The sequence below is a fragment of the Chanodichthys erythropterus genome, chromosome 13, assembly GCF_024489055.1.
Source record: "Chanodichthys erythropterus isolate Z2021 chromosome 13, ASM2448905v1, whole genome shotgun sequence".
In the NCBI taxonomy this organism is placed as follows: Eukaryota; Metazoa; Chordata; class Actinopteri; order Cypriniformes; family Xenocyprididae; genus Chanodichthys; species Chanodichthys erythropterus.
In genome coordinates this window covers 52718217-52743303 of record NC_090233.1, presented here as the reverse complement: position 1 = coordinate 52743303, position 25087 = coordinate 52718217, and the positions used below count along the sequence as shown (strand labels likewise).

The 25087-nt window shown below is 41.7% G+C and overlaps 1 pseudogene; it reads left to right on the top strand.

Annotated features, from left to right (window-relative positions):
• Positions 1-25087, top strand: part of LOC137035028 (carcinoembryonic antigen-related cell adhesion molecule 3-like) — a 30401-nt pseudogene that overhangs the window by 4934 nt on the left and 380 nt on the right.

The window sequence follows — 25087 nt, the reverse complement described above, 5'->3', positions numbered from 1 at the left end:
GAGAAAGTACACCGGGAAGGGGTCAGCCTAATACTGGTAGCCCCCTTCTGGCCAACCAGAATATGGTTCTCGGACCTAGTGTCCTTACTAAACGGCTCCCCAATGGAGCTTTCCCTTAGACAGGACCTCCTGTCGCAAGCGGGCGGCTCGATAATACATCCCCGCCCAGAACTGTGGAAGCTATGGGCCTAGCCTCTGAGGGGGCCAGGCTCATAGATGCTGGTCTTCCAACTGAGGTTGTGGAGACCATCCTTAACTCCAGAGCTCCCGCCACGAGGAAGCTTTATTCCTATAAACGGAATTTATTTTCTGCTTGGTGCAGACAGAATAATATGGACTCTGTCCACCCTCCTATCAGCTTTGTGCTAAGATTTCTCCAAGAAAAATTATCGGAGGGCCTATCGCCTTCAACCTTGAAGGTTTACGTTGCGGCTATCTCAGCCTTTCATGCTTCTCTTGAGGGTGGCTTCTCGGTGGGTCGAGACCCCCTCGTTACTCGCTTCCTCTGTGGCACACTGAGGTTGAGGCCAGCCTGGGACCTGGCTGTGGTATTACAAGGGTTAGCTGAGGCTCCCTTCGAACCACTCTCACTTTAAAACAGTTTCAGAGACTGTTGGGTCTGATGGCAGCTGCGTCCAACGTGATTAAAATTGGCCTTCTGCACATGAGACCCTTACAGTGGTGGCACAGGACCAAGGGGTTTTCCCTGAGGAGAAACCCTTTTCGCATGATCGAAGTCACGCAGCGATGCCTTCGTGCTCGGGTCATGTGGAAAAAGCCTTGATTCCTGTCCCAGGGACCCATGCTGCCACCACGAGGAAGTTGCATGCCTACAAATGGAATTTGTTTTCTACCTGGTGTAGAAACAATAATATGGACCCTGTCCTTTCTTCTATTAGCTGTGTGCTAAAATTCCTCCAGGAAAAATTCTCGGAGGGCCTATCTCACTCAACCTTGAAGGTTTACATTGCAGCAATTTCAGCATAACATGCTCCTCTTGAGGGGAATATCTCGGTAGGTCGAGACCCCCTCGTCACATGCTTCCTCCGTGGCACATTGAGGTTGAGGCCTCCAGTGCGCACAAGGGTTCCGGCCTGGGACTTGGCCGTGGTCTTACAGGGGTTAGCGGAGGCTCCCTTTGAACCACTAGAGGAGGTTCCTGAGAGGTTCCTCACTCTTAAAACGATTCTCTTTTTTTGGCTATCACTTCTCTGTAGCGGATAGGAGACTTACAAGCACTTTCTGTTGCTCCTTCTTTTCTTGAATTTGCTCCGGGAATGGTGAAAGCATTCCCGTATCCTAGACCGGGTTATGTCCCAAAGGTCCCTACCAATGTCCCAGGCCCCATTGTGCTTCAGGCCTTCTATCCTCCTCCATTTGAATCTGCGGATCAGGAAAAATTTAATCTGCTGTGCCCAGTAAGGGCTTTGGATGCTTATGTCCACAGAGCTGCCCTGTGGCGTAAGTCAGATCAATTGTTTGTCTGTTATTGGTCCCCTAAAAAAAGGCGGCCCAGCATCGAAGCAGAGAATGAGCAAGTGGGTGGTCGAGGCCATCTCACTTGCCTATGAAGCGGCCGGACAGCCTTCTCCTTTGAATGTTCGCGCCCATTCAACTAGGGGTATGGCGGCATCAAAAGCTTTGATGTCAGGAGTTTCCATGGGTGATATATGTGATGCAGCTGGATGGTCATACCAGCACACATTTATTAAGTATTATAACTTTGATATCGGCTCCACCCTAGGGTCCTCCGGGTTGTCAAGATAACTTTGACAAGTGTTTGAGCTATGGCTCAGTTGGGATTGCGTTCCCAATGCGTTGTCACGCAGCGTTGATAGTTCCCACGAAAGGGAACGTCTCGGGTTACAGATGTAACCCTGGTTCCCTGAGTAGGGAACGAGACGCTGCGTCTCTTGCCGTACCCCTGCACACTTGTGAGTGCTTGCTTCAGACTTATCCAGAAGCTACCGTGCTCTGCATCCGGGTGTGCTTTATAGTTTCCTGGTCCGTGACGTCACCCGTCTCTGACGTCTCGCTACGCGATTGGTTAGATACATGAGTGCTTCAGTGACGACATCACGCAGAAGGTTCCCAATGCGTTGTCACGCAGCGTCTCGTTCCCTACTCAGGGAACCAGGGTTACATCTGTAACCCGAGACATTTTTTCAACTGCTTACACAAAATCTGCAAAACCATATACTAATTCTCAGCCTTCGTCTCATAAAAACAAGTGTATCTTGATTTTCTTTTTCAAACACAAACATTGATTCTGTCCAACTAAACATGGTTAATGTATTTCTTTATTTTCTTTTCTTTTGTGTAATACTGTATTCACTACAACAATTGCTTACAGTAAAAAAAAAATAGTAGTCAACATTTGAAGTGGATCGAAAACATTCATCAAAGTCGTCCTAAGAAGAAGGTTTTAGGTCAACTTGATGAAAGGTTTTGATCCACTTCAAATGTTGACTACTGTAGTTTGGTTTCAATCTTGCTTTTGTGTTTATCGTGAATTTTTCAACATCTCTCTGCTAATTACTTTCAATCTTATGCAGAAATGTATATGCTCATGTATGAGCTCATGAAAGAAGAGCTTTACATTTTGAATAAATATGATATATCCAAAAAAAGAATATATTACAGCAACATAAGACAAATGTTTGCTTTTGAGCTGTGTTTGTGATATTTTGAATGCAGTGCTTCATTTTGCAAGAGATGTGAGGCATTTTGCATTTTGTGTGTGCAATTCTTGGATTTGTGTAAAGTTTTGAAAATGTGTGTAAGCAGTTGAAAAAAATTGCAAAATACAATTGTCATTTTGTACCGTATGTAGCATCTGAACTAACATTCATCCTTTACAGCTCAAGATGTTACAACAAAAGCAGTGATTCCAGTCCACACCACAAACTCTCAGGATCCCTCAACTATAAAGACTCCAGAAACTAAAGGTACATCATCACTGTCTTTCATCAAATCAGTGTTTTACTGTGCATAATGCTAGAGTTATCTTGTGTGTCATCTTAACTAACATTCATCCTGTAAAGGCCCCGATTCAAGACACACAGATCCAGGATTTGCTGTAGCCCCCCACTCTTTTTGGGTACTATGAAGTACGGCCTGTAAAACCCTGACTTCATCTCGGCTGGAGGGACAGGCTCTATTGCGTCCTTCATCAGGAGGACTGCAATCTCTGTAGGCAGGACAGGGACGCAGTTGAACGCCGCTGTACCTGGGCCTGCGCTAGCCAGGCTCCCAGACTCTGTACAAGTGGCATCAAAGGGACAACAGACGTACCTGCATGGGGGCAGTGAGGAGCGCTAGGGCTCAACCTTGGAAGCACAGTGTCCCGGAGTAGAGGCGGTGAGTTTAGTGCACTTTCCTGGCTCTGTGGGACTTGGCAGGGATGTGTGCTTGCCAGCTTGCCAGCAGTTTAGGGAGGCATGATGGTGAAGGTAGTTCAGTGGGCCAGGGTGGCACTAGCATTTCAGGGGCCAGCAGTTGGCTTGGCCACTATGGCCACAATTTTTTAGGAGGAGTTATAGGATTGAGAACAGGAGCAGACACTGGAGCTGGCTCATAGGCTGGAGCTGGAGCTGGAACAAGCTCATGGGCTGGAGCGGACTCAGGGGCTGGTGAGGATCTGTGTGTGGCCCAGAAACACATAAATGTTGAAGCTATTATGGAGAGTTCAATGCTCTCTGGGCTGAGCTCTGGGGTTGAAGCAGACACTGGAGAGTATCCTGGAGTTGACTCTGGAGAACATACTGGAGCGGACTCTGTACCATGCTCAGGGGTTGGAGCCATCACTGGACTCTGGTCAAGGGCTGGAGCCATCACTGGACTCTGGTCAGGGGCTGGAGCCATCACTGGACTCTGGTCAGGGGCTGGAGCCATCACTGGATTCTGGTCAAGGGTTGGATCCATCACTGGATTCTGGTCAAGGGTTGGATCCATCACTGGATTCTGGTCAAGGGTTGGATCCATCACTGGATTCTGGTCAAGGGTTGGATCCATCACTGGACTCTGGTCAAGGGCTGGAGCCATCACTGGACTCTGGTCAGGGGCTGGAGCCATCACTGGATTCTGGTCAGGGGCTGGAGCCATCACTGGATTCTGGTCAAGGGTTGGATCCATCACTGGATTCTGGTCAAGGGTTGGATCCATCACTGGATTCTGGTCAAGGGTTGGATCCATCACTGGATTCTGGTCAAGGGTTGGATCCATCACTGGATTCTGGTCAAGGGTTGGATCCATCACTGGATTCTAGTCAGGGGCTGGATCCATCACTGGATTCTGGTCAGGGGCTGGATCCTTTACTGGACTCTGGTCAAGGGTTGGATCCACCACTGGATTCTGGTCAAGGGTTGGATCCATCACTGGACTCTGGTCAAGGGTTGGATCCATCACTGGATTCTGGTCAAGGGTTGGATCCATCACTGGACTCTGGTCAAGGGTTGGATCCATCACTGGATTCTGGTCAAGGGTTGGATCCATCACTGGATTCTGGTCAAGGGTTGGATCCATCACTGGACTCTGGTCAGGGGCTGGATCCATCACTGGACTCTGGTCAGGGGCTGGATCCTTTACTGGACTTTGGTCAGGGGCTGGAGCCTCTCTCTGTCAGGATATTCATGAGGCAGTCAGTCAGGTCACGGCCAGCCAAGTCCAGATGGTGAATGGCATGAAGTAGAGCGTAACCGGGCACAGTGTGGGTGACATTACCAGAGTCCAGTGTTGAGTCCTTGTTTCTTGTTGGTCCTGTATTCTGTCAAGGCTGAGTGGCTGAAGAGAAGCGCATGATAAAGAAGAATTCAATTTCAATTATCTTTAATCCAAAAGCATGACAGGAACATTCAGGGAAACAAAATAGCAACACACTAACATTGACATTAAACAAGAAAAAGACTTGCCAATGGGGTAAGCAAAATAATCTTATTTCAACCGGTTTGAAATAACATTATATTGTTTACCCCATTGGCAGATTATTTTGCTTGTTTTAAGGAAAAACTCACTTAATTTTGAGTTATTTTTCTGAAAATAAGACAATAATTTTTAATTCTCTAGAAAATGCTTCTTGATTTAAGAATTTTTAGATATTTGGCCTGGAAACAAGACAAAAAAAGAAGAAAAAAAAAGAAAAAAAGAAATCATGTTTTTTTGCAGTGTGACTCCAGAACTTCACCATTCTGATTTGTGAAACCTTTCACAGATTGGCTCTACTCTTTCTGATGTCTTCATATATACTGACATTGTGAAATGGTAGTGATCAAAGCCATAAAATGCTTCATAAAATAAAATAATTCCTAAAACTGACCTTGTACGCTTCCCTGTCCATATAATGTTCCTTTACTGTATCTTCTAATTACTGTTTGTCGTCACTTGTATTATTTCTTCCTTGTTAAATGTACATTGTAACGCATCCTTGAGCCCTGGAAATGCGCTATATAAACATATAGCAGACCTGCTCTGGACTACAGCAGTAAATCTTGACATTGTGTTCACGCATTAAAATATAATTTTTGCATTTGCATTTTGTTTTTAATAGTTGCAATGTCAACTACAGCAACATCACTGATTCCAGAAACTACACCAACATTTCTAAAACCAGGTGTGTATGTTTATCATTCTCATTCCAGTGGTTGTTTTCATACTCTAGAATTTTCTAGAATCAGTATCTGATCATCTCTGAAGTTCAAGGAGCTGATCAATAATGACTCAAGCCATGTTTAATTTGTAATCCACATCACTCACTGCCCAGCACGATTAGCTGAGGAATCGGGGTGGGGTTTAGGATAGGGAGTGAGGGGGATTGTAGTTAAACTGACCTCAGAGGACATATTAATATTCCCTGATATTGTTATTGTTGTTACTCGACCAATAGAAGTTTTGAGATAATAAACACTTTAAAGCTGCTGAACTGTGAAGTGACACCAGTATCTCAGAGGACCATCACTGCTGTAATAAACTTACTGAACTTTCTATAAAATCCTCATCACAAGTACCTCACAAGCATCAATTTACTTTATGATAAATATGGATAATTATGCTATGAAATGTGTCATTTATCATTTTATTTGTAGTTGTTGTTTTTATATATTTGCAGTAATGCTGAATGTGTCTCTCTATAGTCTTTCTCTCAGTGATTGGGATTGTTGCTGCTTCATTCGCTGTTCTCCTTCTTGCTCTAATTCTCTGGGTGATTATTAAAAAAAGAGCAGGTGAGTTTCCAGAGTTTCTCATATTTTGTAACAACAGACACAAAATCTGATAAAAAGCATCTGATAAAATAAATGTGTAATTTAGACAGATTTCCTCTAAGTGAAGAGAAATCAGTGAGTTAACCCAGGTGAAAAAAAGTACATTTCTTTAATGTACTTAAAGTGCTCTATTTTCACGCACTAATTTTGTACTTAATATATTAAAAATTCTACTTTAGTACTTCTTAAAATAATCTCTAGAACATCTAAGTGTACTCAACTGTGCTATTTTGAGACACCATGAAATATGATCTAAAATGTGCTTTTAATATACTATCTCTGTATTTAAAAAATGTATTTAGTTACCACTTGTAGTACACTACGGGTTCAAATGTACTATAAGTGGTATCTAAATATATATATTTTTTTAAATACAGAGATAGTATATTAAAAGCATTTTAGTTCATATTTCATGGTGTCTCAAAATAGCACAGTTGAGTACACTTAGATGTTCTTAAGATTATCTTAAGAAGTACTAAAGAAGAATTTTTAGTATATTAAGTACAAAATTAGTGCGCGAAAATAGAGCACTTTAAGTACATTAAAGAAATTTACTTTTTTTCACCAGGGAATAAAAATAGAATTCTTCTAGACTCTATTAAAAACTGATTGTCATCTGCATTAGAGATTGTTTGATCATAATTATTCCCATTACATCATGTTTCAGATAACAGAAGAAGGACTGATGAGTCTGTGGTGAGTATTGCAGGTTGATCCATGAGTTATTAGTGTTTAAGCTCTTCTCCACAGAGGAAAATATGACACTTAGTCAGATTAGATTATGACAAGTTAGTCTATTTGAATTGTTTCTGATCTAAAGTCACAGATAAGAATAAATACGGTGGAATCATTGACACAATCAACATTTCCATTAATCCTACTGCCAGTGAACACTATGATTTATCTTCAATAATCTGTATATATTTGACAGTCACGGTGGTACATTTCACACATACTTTACCTGAAACATTTGCAGCACCTGTGTAAAATAGTAGTAACGATCAGCCTTTAATAGCTTGGTTTGTCATATTTCCCTTGATATTTAGGAGCAGAGAGATGATCATGTGACTTACATTGAGGTCACTGCGTACAGTAAAAACCAAGGCAAAAAGAAGAAGGTGAGCAAACACTTCCTTGATGTTGTCCAGCTTCTCTCAGCATGTCCTACAGTATATCGCTTTTATTCTTCTCTGCAGTTCTTCAAAAGTTCTGTGTTGAATTGAGCTCAAACATCATGCTGTAATAACTGTGTTGAAACAATAACTGTGATGTTCATTCAGGTTCACTGTGATGATAAAGTGACGTATTCCTCCATCAGAGGAGCAAAAGTTGGAGCTCCAGAAAACTGCAGTGAACTTTATGCCTCTGTGAACAAGAACCATCACAAATCAGATGAATAATTATACAAAAACCACATGAGCAGAGGAATATGAATCTAATATAATTCACTCCTAATGGATTCTGTCAGTGCCATTATAAATACTTTCAGTGTCTTTTACATAAAATGTTTTTTAAATGTTAACAAACAAACCCAAGAGATGCTCTGATTTATTTAGCTCAGTTCAGCATGTTATTGTACAGTTTCTGTCTGCTTGTTGATCAGTTAATGCTAGTGTCTTTATTATTAATTCAGGGTCTGCAGACGTGCACAAAGTCTAGAAAATGAGGACAGTTTTACTCTCTTAGATCATTCTCATTAAATCATGTATTTTCTCGAGCAGCTTATTAACTGTCAGTTTATTATGAGAACAGGCAAAGCTTGATGATGTAAGTGTTTATCACAATATATCAGGAATGATAATTTGGTGTTTAAACTGTTTGAGCAGCTGCTTTCAGCAATGATTGTAAAATTATATTTTATTTGTCAATAATAAAATAGTCTATGTCAAACATGTGTCTTTATGGTGAAATATATTTTCCATCATTACACATATTGTCTTGAGCATGCTCTGTAGACGTGACACAGAAACCTCTGATTGTACGGCCGTATATCAATGGAAGAAAGCATGTCTGAGAACCGTTAATGTCATTCATTTCCGTTACACTGTCAGAAATAAAGGTACAGTGCTTGTCACTGCAGTACCCTAAGATACACTGTAAAAAATGTCCTGTAGGAATTACAGTAACATTCTCTAGTGACTTACTGTAAATCGAACACAAACCCATAACGTCTCACCCAATTCCCCAAACATCCTATTTTCAGGTCAAAATTAAGCTCTACTCTCAAAACCATTCACTCCTGCGGAAAAACCAAACTTTGCCCTCACACATCACACACAAACCCTCAAAAACACACACACTACAACATAGTCTTACACACTGGTGAGATAAATTTAAAACAATACTACAAAAAACAAAAACCAGTAATAAGTTGTGTTGCTTGTGGTTCTCCCACACAAGGAAATTTTCACATGATGAACATGTTTATACAATTTTTATTCCTTAATGTAATGTACAGTACAACACACCAAACAACAACAAAAATATTCTGCCCCAGCATCACATCTTTGGTCTGGAACAGGCCAGAGAATCTCATCAACATCACAGGCTGTACTGGCAGTGGGGGGAAATCCTCTTGCATGCCTGATCCACCCCTGGAATGTCTAGTCAGGCTTCTTCCATTCCATCATTTCTGTGTCCTACAAAAATACAAGTACTGATTACTGTAACCTTTTTACAAACTTTAAGCAGACAGAGACTCTATCTGTATGTAAGGCAATTTGATGCATGTGTTGCAACAGAGTAAAGCACTCAGAAGTTACAGTAGAGTACACCCACTCTTTTTTTTTTAATCCCCATAAATCATAAGCAGTGTCTCAGAACAAGCCATTTCCAGATCCCTGGCAGTGTGATGTCACAAACCCCACAGGCCCCGCCCACAGTGTTGACACAGACCCGCTCTGAGCATGTTGTTTACAGCGAGTCCGCCATTGCTGCACTGCTGAGAGTGTCTCCCAAGCGTTTTAGGTGTTCTGTAGCTGGATGGATTAATCCACAGAGCTTTCTCCATTTACTCCCTAAATCTGAGCTGCTGAAAAGGAGGTGGATTAACTTGGTTTTCCAGGAAAATGCTCTATCACTTCTGCCGAAATTCGTGTATGTCCGCTCGAATCATTTTACACCGGACTGCTTTGTGAACAAATATCAATACAAAGAGACATTACAAAACAGAGACTGTGCTAAAAATGTGTTACTCAAGGAGGATATACAAGTAAAAACTGTTTGTGATCCAGCTTACAGTCTCCAGAGTGACACTAAATACGGCAGTAATGAAGGTGAGAGTACTTACAGTTATTATTACAGTTCATCTGAGCTTATTTACGGTAAAAAGTTTATTAAGCACCACCCGAAAGGAATAAGGTCTTTATATATTTGTTTACTGTTAGTTGTAATGAGTGTTTCTGTGTAATTCGCAATATTTGTTGGTGATAACACAAGGGAAAGAGAGAGAGAGAGTTTGTGGATAATATTTTAATGCACATTTTCAGTGTTTTATTAATTATTCACAGTAATTTTCTAGAGTGAAAACAGACGCTTTATCTTTTGTGTGAAGTAGAATAAACATCATAAACTAATCTCTGCAATTCTCCAGCTGTGATCCTTGGGGAGTCTTTGTCCACTCAAACGTTCCTCCTCACTTCACATTAGGACGATTTAGATGCTCGTCCTCTTCCAGGCAGATTTGTAACATCTTTAGTTGATTGGAACTTCTTAATTATTGCCCTGATGGTGGAAATGGGGATTTTCAATGTTGTAGCTATTTTCTTACAGCCGCTTTCTATTTTGTGAAGCTCAACAATCTTTTGATGCACATCAGAATTATATTATTTGGTTTTACTCATTGTAATGAATGATTATGGGAATTTGGCCTTTGTGTTTCCTCATGTTTGTACTCCTGTGGAACAGGAAGTCATGGCTGGACAATTTCATGTTCATGATCACCCTGGTGTGCTAAAAAAAATGTAAATATGAATGGGAATATACTTCAGAGATATTTTACTCATAAATATTCTAGGGGTGCCAATAATTGTGGCCAACATGATTTGAAGAAAAACATTTATTTCATAATGTGAAAAACTGTTTTCATAATTTAAAAACTGTTTTGGATTTCATGAGTCTGTAACGCGCGCGTGGGTTATACTCTAACTTTACAGTTCTTACCCAGCGCTGCTTCGTGGGTTCTTGGCTTTGTTCTGTTTACCAAGTTATCACCGCTTATAGATGACACTGACAAAGAGCTCGGGTGATCACACTTGTTTTTACTGAACATTCAGAGGCGAACATCATAAATTGCCACAACTGATTACAGAGCGTGCACCTCTCTCTCTCTCTCTCCGTCCGCTACTCTAACTTTACACACACACACACACTGTTTGTCCTCTCCCCCGCGATCCAAATCGCGGGGCGCTGTTCTCGCGATATTATACCCCAGATCTATACAAGGTATTAGAACATTATTTTATACCCTTAATTTCACTCCCTACATAATACTCCCTTACCCAAGTAGAAATGTCCTCATTTCTATAACACAATCCTTGTGTGTCTATATATAGCTAAAGAAAGGTACAAAACAAAATGTGTATAACATACAAAACATTACAGTTCTTAAAATCTGTATGAACAAGCCAAAACAAACATAACATTTTCTTTTTTTTTTTTTCCCCACAATACTGAAACATAGGAAATCAACCAGGCCCATAAGAAATCAATAAAGCCGCATGCTCTGACTAAGGATTTCACTCGTTACATCTATCAACCTTGTACATAAAATAATAAACGTGTACAGGGAACATTTAGCAAGTCAGTAAAGTTTAAAGTCCTTTAAATGGTAAGGCAACCGACGTGTCCTGGGGAGCACATCCCGAGTAGACACTGGAGCGTCAGGTGAATCAGATGCACCTGCTGGCAGTCCAGCTATAGGTGTGCACTGTGTTGGAGGAAACAGTTCAGAGTCCGGGGTAACATGGCTGTCCTGTGCCCTGTCCGTAGAGCTGGAATGTTGTGAGGTGCCAGGTTGTTGCAATTGAAGGCGAGGGTGCAACTGGGGCAATTGTGGTGGTTCCAATGGAACCCGGGGTGTGGGAAGCCCTGGTGGCACCGGTGTAATGTGAGGTGGAAGGAGTCCTGATAAAGTATTCAGAGTGTTCGGTTTAACAGGGGAGGAAGGGGGAGGAAGGGCGTGTGTGTTCTTTGGGTCAGTGATGTAAGGTTTCATGCGATTGTAATGAATGATTTTTGATCTTGCATGAGGTCTGGATACATCTTTAACTTCAAAATTGACAGGGGTAGAGCTACCAGAGGGGCATATTGATTGCAAAACCTCATATGGGCCCACCCAACGTGGACACAGTTTGTTGTGGCGGTGGGCAGGATCATCCACTAACACCAAGTCACCACGGTTATAGGGAGTGTATTTCAAATGGCGATCATAGTTCAGGCGTTGTTGTTCTTGCGCCCTGTCTCAGTAAGCAGTTGCAGAACGGTAAGCAGAGGTCAATCTCTTGCACAGATTGTTAGCATATGCTGCTGGTGTGCCCACTGTCGCTGAACTGAAAGCATTATTATCCCGGAGCAGGGTGTCAAGGGGAACACGGGCCTCCCGGCCATGAACCAAAAAGAAAGGTGTCAATCCTGTGCTTGTGTGCTTAGTGGTGTTATATGCCAATGCAACTTGTGGAAGGTGCTCGTCCCACTCCGTACCTGATTCAAAAAGATGTTTGGAAAGTTCATCTTTTAGAGTGCGATTAAAGCGCTCAACGGCCCCATCGCACTGAGCGTGATACGGTGACGTGCGAAGCTTCTTGATTGACAGCAAATTACAAAGATGCTTTATAAGGTCAGATTCAAACTGTCTGCCCTGGTCAGAGTGTAGGGCCTCAGGGACACCATGTTGTGGAATGTAGTGGTCAAAAATGCAGCCTGCTACAGAGACAGCTGTTTGATCTCTCAATGGGTAGAGATTGACAAACTTAGTGTACAAGTCCATCATTACTAGTACATAACGGTTACCCTTGGTAGAAATAGGCAACTCTGTTATGTCTGCAGCCACTATTTGAAATGGACGGTCAGGTGAGATAGGAATGAGTGGCGCCTGTGGTCGGGGCACAGGAGAACGCCGTGACTGACAAGCAGCACATTGAGAGCAATGTTTGGCGATGTCTGAAGACATGTAAGGCCAGTAAAAGGACCGCATGGCTCTGTCCGATGTCTTGGCCAGACCATAGTGACCCACCGACGGGTGTCCGTGGACATGACTGAGTACTTCAGGAATCAATGATGTAGGAACGACTACTTGTAAGGTATTGTCACCTAATGAGTTGCGCAAGTGTCTGCATAACACTCCATTATGAACATTAAGGCGACTAAACTGTGCCCACAGTTTTCTGAGGTATGGTGAAGCATTACGTAGCCTCCATAAGGGCGGTTTACGCCCCGTTTCTATCCAGGAGAAAACAACAGCTAAATCTGGATCTGACCTCTGTTGTTCCATCACCTTCCAGTCACTTTGGATTTGAACAAGATTTGATGTTGTGTGGTTTGGAACGAACATGGGCAAAGGGACATTTTTGCTCGTGGGCAGTGTTTGGGAGTGTGCTGACACTGGTATGTCTTGCAAGGCTATCGATGTGGTCTGAGTCGCTACCGAGACAGTAGACATGTCACTCTGAAAACAACTGTCAGGTTCCATGGGATGAGTCTCTGGCCGGCGAGACATGGCATCTGCATTAAGGTGTTTAGCTCCATCACGGTGAATGACATGCCAGTCGTAAAGATCCAATTCTATTGCCCAACGCGCTCGTCTACCTGTAGGGTCATGATCTAAAGGAAGTTTCTTGAGACCGACCAAAGGTTTATGATCAGTAACGATAGTGAATGGGTGACAACGAAGATAGTGTCGGAAATGACGAACTGACCACACAATGGCATACAATTCCCGATCAAATGTGGACCATTTTCTTTCTGAAGCAGACAGCACGTGGCTGGCATACGCAATGACATGCTCTTTTCCTTCAACTTGCTGCGAAAGAACAGAGCCCACTGAATGAAGGGATGCATCAGTGTAAAGGAGGAAGGGGATTGAAAGATTCGGAAATGCCATGATTGGTGGTGACGTCAGTGCCTGCTTCAGTACACTGAAAGCTTCATTTGCTTCTGCTGACCATGAGAATGATACACCTTTGTGTGTGAGATGGTACAGGGGTTCAGCTGTGCGTGCAAAGTGTCTAATGAATCGACGATAATAAGAACACAGACCCAGAAAAGCCCTGACTTGTGTGGCTGAAGTTGGAATTGGCCATGTCTTGACTTTATCTATGTTAGATGGGTCTGGCTCAACACCGGCACTAGAAACACGGTGACCCAGAAAAGTGACAGAAGAGCGTGCCAGATGGCACTTGGATGGCTTAAGTTTGAGTCCAGCCGTACGAAATCGTTGAAAAACTTCACGCAAGTGCTGAAGGTGCTGTGGGAAATCAGCACTGTAGACGATAATATCATCTAAGTAGATTAAACAAATACTCCAGTGCAGACCCCGAAGTACAAGCTCCATTAAGCGCTGGAAACTGGGTGGGGCATTAGAGATCCCCATTGGCATCATACAGAATTGATATAGTCCTGTACCAGTGGAGAAAGCTGTTTTTTCTTTGTCATCTGGATTGAGTGGTATTTGCCAGTACCCAGCAGTTAAATCAATTGTGCTAAACACTCTGGCCCCAGAAAGTCTATCGAGTGTATCATCCACCCGAGGAAGAGGGTGTGAATCTTTGATTGTGACATCATTGAGGCGTCTGTAATCAACACAGAACCGGTGTGTTCCATCCTTTTTCCGGACAAGCACAACCGGAGCGGACCACGGACTGTGAGACTCCTCAATGATGTTGTGTTCCAAAAGCTTTGATACCTCTTGTTGTAGTACAGCCTGTGTAGCTGGTGATGTTCTATAAGGGCGCAGTTTTATTGGAGCAGCATCACCCGTGTTGATACTATGTGATACTAAGTTGGTTTTTCCATAGTCATGAGAATGGGAGCTAAAAATGTTAGCGAATTCAGTCAGTAGGGTCTTAAGCTGTGCCTGTTCTTCAGCGTTTAAGTGTGTATCTTCCAAATGCACTTCAGGCGCTGGATGGACAGTTTCTTTAGAAGTTGTCACAGCTGAGACTAATGCATACTCATCATGCGCATTGCCAGTGACAGAGAAAAGCTGACCCAATGGGCATCCAGCCTCAAGAGAGACTGGTTCATCAGTCGGATTAACAACTCTAACAATGGCCCTCCCCTTTTGAACTGATGTCAGTGTTCGAGCTACACCTAAGGTTATAACTTGAGGGGGCTGAGGTTCCAGCATACCCACATATGTGTCTGTGAAAGGATTCGCTACACCATTATCTTTGATAGAAATTGGGATTGCCATCTCAGACATAGGGGGCACAGTCACCTGAGCGACACTAACTGCAGAACTTTGTACTGGGATCAGTGACTGGGGCGGTGAAAGAGGCACTGAAGTGTTATACAGTTGTAAACATGCATGTGGTACATCAATGGTAACTGTGTGTTCAATTAAGAAATCCCATCCTATGAGAACAGGATGAGTGGCTGTACGTACCACATGAAAAACATGAGAAAATGTGACATCTCCAATGTGTATGGGTGCTATTACAGAGCCCAGTATGTCCAATAACTGTCCAGTAACTGATGACGCTAACACAAATGACTTACTGATAGACTGAGTAGACAAAGCTGGAATTGATCTACGACAGTCATCGGTAATGAGAGATAAACCTGACCCAGTATCAACCAAAGCATGGAGTTCAGTACCAGCCAGTGCAATTTGAATGAATGGTGTAGGTGGAGTAGGTTTGAAACCAACTGTACCAGAGTGGACCATTATTGGGGATGAAGCTGGCATTTGGTCCCCAATGACAGCTTCTACTCGTTTCCCCGCTGTGGTGAGAAAGGGGTTGTCCCCTTGTAGGATGGGGAGAAATGTACATGTCGTGTGGGGGATCTTGGCGCACTTTGGGAGTGGGGGGGTGGCGAAGGAGATCTGTGTCTGTGGTAACTGGAACTTCTGTACTGTGGGCTTGGTGAGGGTGAACGAGCATAACGGGTTCTATGTTCGTATTCGGAATCAGGCCGGTGCTCCCGGGAAGGCGAGCAGCCAGAGTTTGAGTTGCCATAATGATGTCTTTGGGGGGTGTATCGATCAGATTGTGTGGTGTGAGAGGTGTGTGACTCACGACTGTGGGAGGAAGGAGAGTAGCTGCGTCTTTGGCAGTAGAAGTCAGCATTTGGGGGTGCTCGATCGTTTTCTGAGTGGCCATGGTAGCGTCGTGGAGGACAGCAGTCATCATGAGGGTGTTGTCGTCGACCTCTCTGTGTACGTTGAGAAGAACAGCAGCAGTCCTGGCGGTAATGATGATCATCCCAATCAGGCTGGCGATGACGTGCTGTGATGTTGTAATCCACGGCTGCGCAGGTCTGATGTGGAGAGTGCGTGGAAGACTTCACCTCGTCCTGAAGGCTGGAAATCCGCTGCGAGAGCTGGTCCATACGTTCATCAGTTTGTCGCAAGTGAGACTGACGTAAAGCCTGTAGGTCGGTTCGGAGTTCAGCGATGGCTGATGCTAGTTCAGTGATTTGAGTTGGTGTCACTATGTTAGTCGATGGCTGGGGATTCACAGTCACAGGCATAACACCTGAAGGGCCAGCAACACTAATGGCTAACTGAGCGCGTTCACACTGACTGGCCACTTTCAAAGCATTGTCCAAAGTCACAGCCCCATGCTCATGAATTTTCAGTTGAAGTGATGGATCTAAGCCGGTCACAAATCTGCGAAAAATTTCACAATTACGGGCTGCTGCATCATATTGAGGAAACGCTTCAGTCACAAGATTTGTAAGTTCAGCAGCATAGACTTCAAGAGGTTCTTGTGGCTTACGAGGACGAGCATTCAAAAATGTCTGAAATGTGGCCAAAAAAGTTTTACGTCCAAAAACAGTGCTTAAACTGGCTTTGGTCAAATTGTAGTCCGCTTTCACCGCAGGGGAGAGAGACTGCCAGTATGCAAACGCTGGACCGGTAAGCTTCACAGGGAGAAGTTTGGCCTTATCCAGTGGTACAGCTGAGACATCAAGTGCCACTTCAAATCTTTGTATCCATGCACTAAATGGCTCTTTACTATCTCCAGAAAAAGGAGCAGGGAGGTCAATTTTAAATGACGGATGTGGACTTGCTTCATCTGCGACAGGTCTGTCTCTCTGCATTGCAACTGCGTCATTCTCATCGTCCGCCATTTTGTGCGAGAAAGAAAAAAAGAATGCACGTAATCCGAACTTGCAAAAAGAGCACGTAAAAAAATAGAACAGTATAAACGGCTCTGCAGGTTAAAGCGGCGATATTCACGTCGTTCAATATGAAAAAAAAAAAAAAAACAAGCGTCCAGAAAACAAGCCAACCAGCGCTGCCACCAGTGTAACGCGCACGTGGGTTATACTCTAACTTTACAGTTCTTACCCAGCGCTGCTTCGTGGGTTCTTGGCTTTGTTCTGTTTACCAAGTTATCACCGCTTATAGATGACACTGACAAAGAGCTCGGGTGATCACACTTGTTTTTACTGAACATTCAGAGGCGAACATCATAAATTGCCACAACTGATTACAGAGCGTGCACCTCTCTCTCTCTCTCTCCGTCCGCTACTCTAACTTTACACACACACACACTGTTTGTCCTCTCCCCCGCGATCCAAATCGCGGGGCGCTGTTCTCGCGATATTATACCCCAGATCTATACAAGGTATTAGAACATTATTTTATACCCTTAATTTCACTCCCTACAAGTCTATAAGTTCAGTTCAGACCAAATGTGGGTGACAGTGTGGTTTACAGTCGCACTTCTCACGCTGAAGAACATGTTTCTCAATCAGTGTCGTGTCAAATCTGTTCCTCTTAGGTTAGTGGTTATGGTGGTTTGACAGTGAATCATTCAACACAACACTGGTAACAGTCAGCACTCGCTCTCTAGAGGGAAGATTTAACCTGTTGAGGTGTTTACAGAATGATTGTAGGTTAAAACTGCCTGAGCTCTTATTATTGAACACGTCACCATAAGATGCTCTTGAGGGACAGTTCCTATTACAGTAAAAGTGTACTGTAAATCAACAAAAAAGAATTAGAGTGGATATTAATAAGAGAGCTGTGAAGCAACACTTCTCCATCACGCACTGGCACAGCGTCACTATATATCAACTGTAGCCGGATTGAAACACTCATTCGCTCAGATCAGAGGAAGTTAACAAACACAGGAGGAGCTGATGATGTTTAGAGAAAGAGTTGTGAGCGTATAATGAAGAGGAAGACTGACAGAAACAGAAAATGTCTGATAAGTGTGATCTGTGTCTGCTGGGACTGATCATTCTCTGCTCACTTCTCACAGGTAAAGAAATCTGTACTTTCTCTAAAGACATTTAGTGGAGTTAGTCTGGGAAAGAGTTCATTTGAACATGATCAGTTTATTCAAGTTGTGATCTCAGAGTTGTGTATTGATACATACAGTGTATTATTCCTGATACTGGACATAGAGTCACACTCAAACATCTGATGATCAACATTATCTTCATATTAAGAGTGTGTGAGTGATCTGAACAGCTCTCTGATGAAGAAAAACAGTTTATTCTGGAGAGTGTGTTTGCATTAAGTGAGGAAAAGACTGTATGAATCTTCTGCTTTTTATGCTGATATGTTTTATATTTTCATTTATTAATATATAACATAATGATCACTCAAATGTACTTGTGTTTCAGGTACCAGTGGAGTGGATGAGACTCATGTGTTCATCAGTTCTGGTGAAGATGTACGTCTGCCCTGTAATAATGCTCTTTCTGACTGTCCATCAACTACATGGATCTATAACAGATTCAGACATTCAGTGACAGTTGAACTGATTACTTCAGGGAAAAAGAAGAAAGACACAGAGAGACATGAGAGACTGAGTCTGGGGTCTGACTGCTCTCTGAACATCAAGAGCGTCACAAAAGAAGATCATGAATTTTACATCTGCCAACAATATGTGAATGGACAAAAACAAGGAACTGATACACGTGTTCATCTGCATGTTCTTCATGGTAATTTTATGATTATGTGGTTAACTTAAAAAGGTCCCAATCCTCTCTTTAAACTCTTTAAAAGACTAAAGTCTGTAATGTGATTTGTGTCTTGTGTTTAGTTTAATCATCATCATCATCATCATCATCATCATCATCTTCACAGACTGAGATCAGTCCAGGTCGATCTGTGACTCTCTCCTGTCAGTTGTATTCATATGATAGAGAATCTTGTGATAATTGGACCCGTTCTGAGGAAATTCATCTGTTGTGGGAGAATCAGGCTGGTGTTAATCTAACAGACTCCAGATATCAGATATCATCTTCAGGACTCTGTATCATCACTCTGACTACAACACTCCTGAAGGAAGATGACAACAGAGAGTGGAGATGTCGGCTTACTCAGAGAAATCAAGTCAAGACCTCAGTCAGATACACTGTCAAATATTCAGGTGAGAAACTAACTTTCCTAACTCAGTTTCAGAAGACTCTGTGTTTATATTGCATGGCTTAATGGACAGATCTTTTGACGACATCCCATTTTTTGTCTTGTCTGTTTTCATTCACCACAGACATGATTCATATCCTGTATGTTTACATTTTGGCATTGTGAAATTGCCATTAGAGCCATAAAATGCATTAAAATTCATAAATTTGACCTCCTATATGGATCATACATTACATATTTCACAAATCTATTTGAGTCTTGTATGAGCCGTGGAGGAGGTCAGTTTTAGGAATTTCAAGGCTTAATAATGTCATTAATTCAGGACAAACTGAAGGTTTATGGACAGCAGCTCAGTGTTTCACTCTCATATAAAGAAGGCATAAATAATATGTGACCCTGGACCACAGAACCATTTTTACTGAAAGATGAATAAATAAGCTTTCCATTGATGTATGATTTGGCAGTGATACAACTATTTGAAAATAAGGGTGCACAAAATCAAAATATTACAAAATCTCTTTTAAAGATGTCCAAATGAAGTCCTTAGAAATGCATATTAATTACAAAAATAAATTTTTGACATATTTACAGTAGGAAATTTACAAAATATCTTCATGGAACATGATCTTTACTTAATATCCTAATAATTTTTAGAATAAAAGAAAAATCGATAATTTTGACTCATAAAATGTATTGTTGGCTATTGCTACAAATATACCCATGTGACTTATAACTGGTTTTGTGGTCTTCTCAATTACTGCCACTTTGAACAGTGATGATGGAGCACAAACTGCATGTCATGATAAAGTATGAAAATATGATGTTAATGTCCTAAAGATGTATCTAAACATTCATCTTCTGCAGCTCCAGTCCATTCAACAACACTGATTCCAGTCAGCAGCTCAGAAATCGAGAAGAAATCGAGCCAAACTACAGCAGCAGCTCCTACACAAGGTTCATGATCACATGATCACTGTCACACATCATCAGTCTCTCTTCAGTGGTTTGCACTGGTTCTCACAGACTGGTTTATCATCACAAAAATTATTTTAAAAAAAGTAGCTCTTTAAATAGTTTGTCAGTGAGTCTATAACATGTTGGTATACATGAGTCATGACCATAATGTTAAAGACGACTAGTGTAACTCATTACATCCTATGATACAGTGGCCTAATGGTTAGAGAGTCAGACTGGTAACCTGAAGGTTGCTGGATTGATTCTTGATACCAGCGGCTGCCCAATGCTCTGTGTGTGTGTGTGTGTGTGTGTGTGTTCACTACTCATTACTCCTAATGTGTACACACCAACTTGGATGGGTTAAATGCAGAGGACTAATTCAGAGTATTGGCCTTCACATGTTTTGAGCTTAAATGATTATAATAGTGAGCGTTTCATAAACATACCAGTCATCCCATGTTAGTGTGAGCAGCTTTCAGCACCATAACTGAGTCACACTGATATAGAGCTGCTCTGGACTACAGCAGATTGTAAAAGAAATGTCTTGGATAGACTTGTGGAACAGTGAAGTTCACACAGGGTCACATATTCATCATTTCTGTGAAGCTCAAGTATTATGTGATGATGATGTTTATATATTACATTATGTGTTTGAACTGAACTAACAGATGTGATCCACAGATCCAGCTGTCACAGCATCAACTGAAGTCAGTAGGACTGCTGGATTATTATTCAGAGGTACGACACGTCTTTGTTTGCAGTTCATTTATGACGACAGCTTTATAACACTGAAACTATCAGTCAGTCTGTAAATGCTTGTCAATAATCATTCATTGTTTGATACCCTTGACTTCAGTCATGTACAGTTTCAGAGATTCAGTCTCTTCTTCCTCTCTCTCATCTGTCCACACGTGTTTCCTGCAGTGATTTTGATGATTGTTGAGATCGCAGTGTTTGCTGCTCCTACTGTGATTCTTCTTCAGATCATCTGTGCAAGAAGAGCTGGTGAGTTTGAGCTTCACACAATCTGATGATTCACACTCATCTGATCTGGAACAATCTGCAGTCTTGATAAAAACACATATGAGAGATCAATGAATGCATTTATATTGCAGGGAGGAAGAACTCGCAGCACCTAGAGGAAATAGAGATGCCTACAAGATTACAATAAAATACTGCTGAGTTTTGAGCGAATCTGCAATAATATCTAAAATAGCAAAAACTTTTTTTGGGATATTTGCCTACTGTGTTCAATGTAATTTTCTAGTTTTTTCATATATAAACTGCTTTAATAAATACAGTAATGGACAGACTCAGACTGTTTGTATAATCCTCTCTGTTGGAGCTGATTTGGTGATTCTCTTATCTTGTCTGTTCATTGGTGTTTTAACATTTTATTTTAAGTTCTCCCATGTCCTTCATCTTGTAGCGCTTCTTAAGAGCAAATTTCAGCTCTTCCATTCTTTCCAGCGACTGTGATTAGTATCAGATCATCAACATACATGTTATACAACATATATATATATTTCCTGGTCCAGGTGTCCTTCAGAAATGCAGTTACTACATCTGTCTGATGCACATGTAGGTTATTCTGGACAGCAAAGGACAGCAATGTACGAATTGAGCTAAATCTTTCCACGGGTGAAAAAGTCAGCACCATACTTCTGTGAGAATCCCTTAGCGATGAGTCTGCACTTGTATCTTTCCACTCGTCCATCACTCTGATGCTTGATTTTGAACACCCATCTTGATCCTATAGCTTTCCGATCCTGTGGTAGCTCAACTAAATCCCACATCTCATTTTCCAACAGCGATTCATATTCCAAATCAGCCGAATCCTGCCATTCCTTTGTGCTTGGTTCCTCAACACAACAAACACCAACTGCCACCAGATCAGCAAACTCATCATATCCAAATCTCTTGGGTGGTTTTCTGATCCTGACGCCTTCTTAAGCAGTCTCATCGACAGTAACATTGACTGATGTTGTCTCATCAGTTTTCATGTTAACTTCATTCTCCGAAGAAGAAATGTCCACTTCTTGTTTCCAGTCAAAGTCTGACTCGTTGAAGATCACATCCCGACGAATTAGAATTCTTCCTCTTTCTTCATCAAACAAACAATAGCCCTTCGCATTGTTGGCATATCGTACGAAACGTAGCTTCACAGCCTTCTTGTCCAGTTTTCTTCTTTCTGCATCTGGAACATGTGCATAAGCTACACAATCAAACACTTTCATGTGACTTACATTTGGCTGTTTATCATACCATCTCTGGTAGGGTGTCTCTTGCTTCAGAACAGATGTGGGCAGTCTGTCCTGTATGTAAACTGCAGTCGCTACAGGCCCTGCCCAGTACATCTTTGTCAATTTAGCATGAGAGAGCATGGTTGCTGCTTCAATTAATGTGCAATTTTTTCTTTCTGCCACACAATTTTGCTGAGGTGTGAGGAACAGTTGTTTCATGATGGATACCTTGAGCCTTCAAGTATTCTTGAAATTCTTTAGATGTGTATTCTCCACCATTGTCCGTTCTTAGTCTTGTCACTTTCTCTCCACATTCATTGGAGAATGTTTTCTCAAAGTCCTTGAATTTGCTAAGCACTTGACTCTTCTGCCTCATAAAGTATACTTTGCAACATCTAGAATAGTCATCGTAAAGTACTTTGGCCCACCTATAGACTCAGTCTGCATGGGACCACAGACATCACTATGAACCAACTGCAATTTGGCTTGTGAGGCTTTCTAGACAGCTTGCCTTCCACGCAGGCTTCACAGAAGAGAACTTCTTTCTCTGCAGAAAAGTCCATTCCATTTACCATATTTTTAAGTTCCTTCAGTTTGGTGGTGGGACCCAGTCGCTGGTGCCACACGCTGGCTGTTACTAATGCACTTGACGCACAGTGACAGTCAGATGAACTTCCATCGACACCCAGCTGATACAGTCCATCAGATCTTTGTGTTCCCATTCCTCAGAGATCTCCATCTTTACTACGGATGTAACAGTGAGATTTTTTAGAACTGCACCGTATTTCCTCTTCTGACAGCAGCTCCCACTGAGAAGAGATTCCCGGATAACTTTGGAACATACAGCACATCAAACATTGTGACATTTTTGACATCATCGACTTTGAATGTCATTCTCAGCTTAACCAAGTCCTAGGGCAGGGGTCATCAACTATATTTGTCCAAGGGCCAGAATTTTTCTCTGCAGACACTGTAAGGGCCAGATACTCGTAATATAAAATAAAATTCGAATTGTATCCTAATATGTTATTATTTGATATACTAATTCTAATTCCAAATTTATGCTATTTTTTACATATTACCTGTACTGCAGCAAGCCACCAGGGGGCGATAGCGATATTTTAGGCTTCATATTTGTGAGGCTGTCAAGCTGTCCATCACTGTCACATGCAGGTCGTAGTTTGTGGAGAACACTAGAAGAAAGGCCTTCTGAATATATTTGAATGAAAAATGGCACTCTCACACCTGGGATCCCCCGCGAAACGGTTCTCATTTCCCCTTGAATAAGGCCGGCGACACACTGGCTGCGTGAGCGTCTCAGCTGCGTGGCATGTCCGTTTTTATTTTGGCTCCCATGTTTAACAGGTTGGAGTTTGCACACTGAGACACGCGTCTCAGGCGCGCTCGAGCCACGCGGAAAACGCGTGCATGCTAGAAATAGAACCGACGCGTATTCCAGCAACAGGAGTGTTCTCTGGCTAGAGCGCAGAACAGCGGAGTTTGTATGGACCGAAGTGCATGTCTGAGCTTGTGTTTTGTTGCTTTGACATTGTGGAAAATAGAATAATAGAAACAAAATGTATTAGCATTTTTACCCGTTATTATCAATCTAAATTAATCTCGTTTTAATTTAACTTAATTTTGTTTTTATTTATTTAAATTTTGTTTTTCTTTATTTAAAATTTGTTTTTTCTTTATTTAAATTTCGTTTTTCTTTATTTAAATTTCATTTTTTCTTTATTTAAATTTCGTTTTTCTTTATTTATTTAAATCTACCCTTACTGTGCCAATTTGTTAGTCAGAAAAATATTAGACTACCTTAAAAGTATTGCTTAATTGAACAGACCTGTGTGTGTGCGTTTTATATCACTAGTGCAGTGTCACCCCACCAAACACACTCCATTAACATGCCCTCCTTTCTTCTCTTTCCTTCTTTTCCTCTTTCTATCGCCCTCTTATGGCCAGGATGATAAATGTCACCCCTGTAAATGGGTAACTGATACAAAAACTGCCTGAGCTCTTATTATTGAACACGTCACCATAAGATGCTCTTGAGGGACAGTTCCTATTACAGTAAAAGTGTACTGTAAATCAACAAAAAAGAATTAGAGTGGATATTAATAAGAGATCTGTGAAGCAACACTTCTCCATCATGCACTGGCACAGCGTCACTATATATCCACTGTAGCCGGATTGAAACACTCATTCGGTCAGATCAGAGGAAGTTAACAAACACAGGAGGAGCTGATGATGTTTAGAGAAAGAGTTGTGAGCGTATAATGAAGAGGAAGACTGACAGAAACAGAAAATGTCTGATAAGTGTGATCTGTGTCTGCTGGGACTGATCATTCTCTGTTCACTTCTCACAGGTAAAGAAATCTGTACTTTCTCTAAAGACATTTAGTGGAGTTAGTCTGGAAAGAGTTCATTTGAACATGATCAGTTTATTCAAGTTGTGATCTCAGAGTTGTGTATTGATACATACAGTGTATTATTCCTGATACTGGACATAGAGTCACACTCAAACATCTGATGATCAACATTATCTTCATATTAAGAGTGTGTGAGTGATCTGAACAGCTCTCTGATGAAGAAAAACTGTTTATTCTGGAGAGTGTGTTTGCATTAAGTGAGGAAAAGACTGTATGAATCTTCTGCTTTTTATGCCGATATGTTTTATATTTTCATTTATTAATATATAACATAATGATCACTCAAATGTACTTGTGTTTCAGGTACTAGTGGAGTGGATGAGACTCATGTGTTCATCAGTTCTGGTGAAGATGTCCGTCTGCCCTGTAATAATGCTCTTTCTGACTGCAACTCAACTACATGGATCTATAGCAGTTTCAGACATTCAGTAGCAGTTGAACTGATTAATTTAGGGAAAAAGAAGAAAGACTCAGAGAGACATGAGAGACTGAGTCTGGGGTCTGACTGCTCTCTGAACATCAAGAGCGTCACAAAAGAAGATTCTGGATTTTACATCTGCCAACAATATGTGAATAACAAACAACAAGGAACTGATGCACGTGTTTCATTGCATGTTCTTCATGGTAATTTTATGATTATGTGGTTAATTT